This window comes from Gossypium hirsutum, chromosome A10 (genome assembly GCF_007990345.1).
Source record: "Gossypium hirsutum isolate 1008001.06 chromosome A10, Gossypium_hirsutum_v2.1, whole genome shotgun sequence".
Taxonomy (NCBI): Eukaryota; Viridiplantae; Streptophyta; class Magnoliopsida; order Malvales; family Malvaceae; genus Gossypium; species Gossypium hirsutum.
The window spans coordinates 76,601,394-76,607,510 of NC_053433.1; positions in this window are offsets into that span (position 1 = coordinate 76,601,394).

The following is a 6,117-nucleotide window of genomic DNA, read 5'->3' on the forward strand; positions in this document are numbered from 1 at the left end:
AATAAGTTGCCTATCCTCGGAAGTGGGTATTTATTCTTGATCGTTAACTTGTTCAACTGATGGTAATCGATACATATCCTCATTGTACCATTTTTCATTGTTACAAACAGAACAGGTGCTCCCCACGGAGACACACTGGGACGAATAAACCCATGATCTAGCAGTTTTTGGATTTAAGCCTTAAGTTTCATTAGCTCTTTCGGTGTCATTCGATAAAGGGTGATAGACACCGGAGCTGTACGAGGAATCAACTCAATACCAAACTCTACCTCATGACTCGAAGGCAATCCCGGTAGTTCCTTTATAAAAACATCTAAAAAGTCTTTTACAGTTAGGATATCCTTAACCCAAGAGTTCACAAAATTAGCAACACTGATATAAGCCAAGAATGTCTCACATCCCTTCCTTACTAACTTCTCCGCCCTCAATACAAATATCACATTAGTCAAATAGTCTCGTTGTTCCCCAATCATGACCACCTCATTACTCTCCTCGATCCTCAAAACAATCTTTTTCGTAGCACAGTTCAGACTCACTCGATGTTTGACTAACCAGTCCATACCTAGAATTAAATCGAACTCCCCAAACAGAAGCTCTACTAAATCCGCCAGAAACACTGTCCCTTGGACCTCAAATGGAACATCTCTGTACAACTTATCTACTCAAACAGATTACCCCAAAGGACTTATCACAGTCAACTCACTATCAGTATTCTCGACTAGAATTCCCAAAGTCCTAAACACAGTACTAGCTACATAAGAGTGTGTAGAGCCTATGTCTATCATTGCAAAGTAAGGTACATTAAGTATTAAGAACGTACCCGTGATGACATTTAGACTATCTCGATCTTTATGGAGACGTGCAGCATAAACCAGTGCAGGCTGCCTCACCTTAGTCAGTCCAGCACCTCTCCCCGATGCTCTCTGTCTTCAGCCCATGTCGTAACCACCCCTAGTTTGACCTGGTCCCTAGGTGGCTGCTGAACTACCTTGGCGGCTGCGCAGTTTCATTAATTGGAGTTTGCATCTAATTAACTCTCAATAGGCAATCCTTAACGCGATGCTCAATAGACCCACATCTAAGACAAGCTCCAGTAGCCTTCCAACACTCACCCAGATGGAGTCTATTACAGTGCTGACAAAACGTCACCCCAGTAGATGCAACAGTAGGCCCAGCTCACATGGGCCCATCAGACCTGGCCTTTTTCCTAGGCCTCATCCCAAAATTCGAAGGCTCTTTATCCCTCTTAGCCTTCCCTCTATCTAAATTTTAGCCCGGAGTACGTTTTACTTCCTCAGCAATCTTCGCCTTCTCAACCAGTGCAGAGAAATCCCACTCTCTCTGAGGAGCTATCAGAACCTGTAAACTATCCTAGAGACTATTCTCAAAATTGAGACAGCGCTCATATTCTGTCGCCACCATGCCTCGCCTATAACGGCTCAACCTTAAGAGCTCGGCCTCATACTCGGCCACCGAACGATCACTCTGGGTAAGATTCATAAACTCACATCGTCTCGCATCAGTATAGCTAGCTCCCACATACTTACTCTGGAAATCCGTCTTAAATAGATCCCATGTTACTCTGTCGGGCTGGGTGCCCTCTTTAACCGTCAACTACCACTGGTATGACTCATCACGAAGCAAAGACACAACCCCCTTAAGCTTTTGCTCAGCAGTGAAATCTAGGTTATCCATAATATGTTCCGTGGCCTCCTTCCAGTACTCGGCTACTTTAGGAGCGACTCTAGCGATGCCCCTAAATACCTCAACCCTATTGGACTGAAGTCATTCCATAATTAACCTACAACCCCCAGAACCAGTGTTAGGCCCAGCAACCCTCTCCAAAATCCGTAGCATGGCTTGGGACAGTACGTCATCTCCTTCCACACGATCATAGGACCCAAGCCCAATCTCTATCACAGGAGATACTGGCGTCTCACTAGTATCCAAATTCAAAATCGTATCAGATGCTAAGGACTCAGCTCGAGCCCCTCTACAGCCTCTACCTCGGCCTCTAGTACCCCGTCTACGAGTACCACGTAAGCTCATTATAAATTTCAGTATTTATCTGTATTAACAGTTTTATGCAGATCAGTTTACAGTTCTAAAAATTCATTAACAGATATTTTATGCAATATAGTATCAGAATATTCAAAGTCTGTTTTTACGAGTATAGTCTCTCTACTGTTTACAGTTTACACTACCTAGAGTGTTTCAACAGAGTATACTACCTACAGTAGTTTCATAGCATATTAACAGTATTTTCAGACAAATCTAAACAGAATTTTAGTATACTCTAAACATGCTTTCAAATATACTTATCAGAGTTTCAAAAACTTACAGGATCGGCGCCGGAAACTCGGTGTGCCACTTATTATTCCGAAAATATTTCAAGAACAAATCATTTCTTTAAAACCCATCTTTTAAAACCTAAATCTACAGCCAAGTTTTATAACTTAGCTCTGATACCAAAACTACACCTCAACCCCGGCCTGGACATTATGGTCGAATCGGGCAATGTCACATGAGAGTGTTTTTGGAAAAACCATTTTGATACATAAAAATTTGTCAAATTATTATTATCTTTTACTTCCAAAAACCTGAGTTAATTTTAAATAAAACCATGCTTCGGCGTTGCAGTTTATACTCCAAAATCAAAGTTCAATCCTAAATTAAAACCAAAAGTCCAAGTCCATAATTACAACAAATATCCCCAAAATAATAAAATAACATGGTAAAGCATTTAAAACATAAAACCCATGAGTAAATGGTTGTGGTCACCGTCAAGTCCTCCGCTGCACCTATCCGCCTACTGCTGGGGATTACCTGAACAGACTAAACAAATAAAGGGTGAGTTTTCGCAAACTCAATGTGTACATCCCCACATTTCAGCATACATACAGTCAGATAACAGAATACAGTCATAATTCGGGCTTGAACCTTTTACAGAGTCAGTGTGAGCCCTGGCCCACTTAGACACAGAATCAAATACAAACTTAGGGCCTTAGTCCATCTCAAATATAGCATGCATAATAGATCAAAATAACAGAAAACATGCCCACCAACCCTGCAAACCAACTCCGTCCAACCCAACACACCATGTGGGGATAAAATTGACCCACCCATCCCTACACACCAAATATGGGGATAAAATTTACCCATCTAGCCTTACACACCATAAAGTACCCTAATGCGGCACATGTCATAAATATGCAGCTTAGCTCCCAGATAACAGGCTTGTGAAGCCTTTCAGATACTCTCTTCACTTCATCAAACCCACCCCGATGCAATGCATCATACAGTATGGTATGCTATAATACAGATAATCGGATCATACATCTATATTCATAACAGTACAGTTATACATGCTAGGTGTAACATGTTAACACATACATCACTGTATCATATCACAGAACAAGGGTCTAAGTAATACTTACCGACCCTACGACAGGTCACAGTCGACTAGGGCGACCCGTGCAACCTTACAGTTCGTTACAAAGAAATAGGCTCACACACCCATGCAGTTCGCCCATGTCAGCCCACACGCCCGTATGGTCCACATGACCCAAATTAGCCTTGGCCATATGGATCACACGGCTTGGCCCAGAATTTCACACACTCATGTGGTTCATCTGTGTGGGCTCACACGCTCGTGTGCCCCACACGGCCCAATTGGCCAAGCCTATGTCTCACACACGGCCTCGATAGCCATCACACAGTCGTGTTCATCGCCCTAGTATCACTCGCTCACGGCCTGGCTCGTCAATCACACGGACACATGGCCTCTACATGGGCAATCCACATGCCAGTGTGGGTCGACAGTTTACTTTTTGGCTTTCATCAAATCTCATTTTCTGTGCAATCAAAGTACAAACCTGGTATCATTTCGAAGCTAACACAACCACGAGTACTCTAGAACCTATTATTGAACAATACTTCACTTAATTAGTCACTTAAATCGACTTACTAAGGACAGGAAAATCCTGAAAGTTAACGACGACCTTACCTCTAACGAACAATGGCAGTTCCTCGCTGACTTAGAGCACCATTTTAGCAGTCCATAGAATCTTGACTATCTCCTAAATAGAAAACAATCTCTTAACAACCCAATATTCATAAAAATGAAACAAAACACACCCCGACACTTACTAAATTTGTGCCAAGCACAGAGATCAGCAATGACAATGGAAGAGGACCAAAAATCAATAATAGAATGAAGGAAAACGGCAGCAGAAAAGACGCTTTCAGTTGGAAGAACTGAAAAAGAATGTGGAGAGGGGGAAATTTTGCAGAGGAATTTCGACAGAGAGGGAGAGTAGAATATGTGGGTAACTCTCAAATCCCTTGTTTTGCTCCCACTAAACCACACCTGTTGCATCTACTCTGTATCCCAAACCAACTCAAATACTCCCATGACATTAGTAGCAAAAATAATGCTTCCGTTCAGACTCGAGCCCAAGACCTCCCTCACACCAACACTCCACTTATCTACCAGACCAGCAGGCCCATTCTTGCATATTTTAAAAAAAATACCTATAAGTCTATTAACCAAAGGTAAGGCTTTATTCAACAAAAACCAAAATTTTACCCAAGCTAAGGCTTGAACTTGGGACCTCTTACACATATCCAGAACACTTAACCACTGAAGTAGATACACAGTTGTGTTAAATAATTGCAGAAACATATTTATAAAATTTGAGGTGTTACAATAAAACTCCCAGTTGAACCTTAGGAATAGATTGGATATCCATACCAAGACATTTGGTTGATATGTGTGCTAGTGTAAGACCATGTCTGGGACATGGCATCGGCCATATTATGAGAGCCAGTGTAAGACCATGTCTGGGACATGGCATCGGCCACATTATGAGAGCCAATGTAAGACAATGTCTGGGACATGACATCGGCGTTGATATGTGTGCTAGTATAAGACCATGTCTGGGACATGGCATCGACCACATTATGTGAGCCAGTGTAAGACCATGTCTGGGACATGGCATCGGCCTCAATATGAGAGCCAGTGTAAAACCATGTTTGGAACATGGCATCGATATTGTTATATGTGTCAGTGTAAGACCATGTTTGGGACATGGCATCAAAACTGATGTATGAGAGCCAGTGTAAGACCATGTCCGGGACATGGCATCGGTATTTTACCCTTTTGTATGAGGCTTATCGGGTATCCTTTAGTATTCCAACTGGTTCAACAGGTGATTTAAAGATTGTGTCATGATTGAGAAAAGTTATGATGATGTTGCAAGTGGTACAGGTATGTGTGCAAAACTCATGAGAAATTATCTCAGTTTATGATGCAGCTTTGGTAAGGATGCAAATAAGTCATGCCCATGAGAATGATTTTGTGATGACCTTGTGATTATGGGTCTATTCTTATGATGTATAAATATTTATTTTTACCATAAAGGTTGAAATAATTTGTAAATGTGTTATAAACTTAGTTATCATTATTCTACACTAAAATAGTTTTGGACAGCAACAGTAGTTCGACTTTGAAAATCCACAAAACATTATGGAAATTGAGTTAGAGGTTTAATAAAATATTAAATTAAATCTTATCGAGTCTAGTTTCACATAGAAAAAATGGTGTAAGAAAAAAAATTCATGTTATGATATATTTGGATTTTTGTGAGACAGGGCTAAAGTGATTTCGGGTTTCCTTGTCTTAACTTTGGAAAATAATTAAAAATTTTATGAAAATGATTATTTTTTAAAATTCATATGAATAAATCCTTAATGAGTCTATTTTCAATAAAAATAGATGGGAACATTATCTGAATTTTTTATTGTGAGATAATTAATTTTTAGTGAAGAAGTGTTGAAACTGTCAAATAGCAGAATAGGGGAGACTTTAAAAAATAAAATATACTTATTGCCTAGACCAAAAATTCTGAAAATTTTATGGTAAGAATATATATGAGCCTAGTTTCAGGGAAAATTAGAAGATCTTAATTTAAAGTTATTTAATTCAAGATATAAATAATTTAGTAACTATGACTCAGGTAGATAACATGAGACAAACAAGAGTAAATAGTAGAATTTGTGCAATTATGACTGTATTAACTTGTGAACATGTTATGAGAATTTTTAAAAACATGTTAA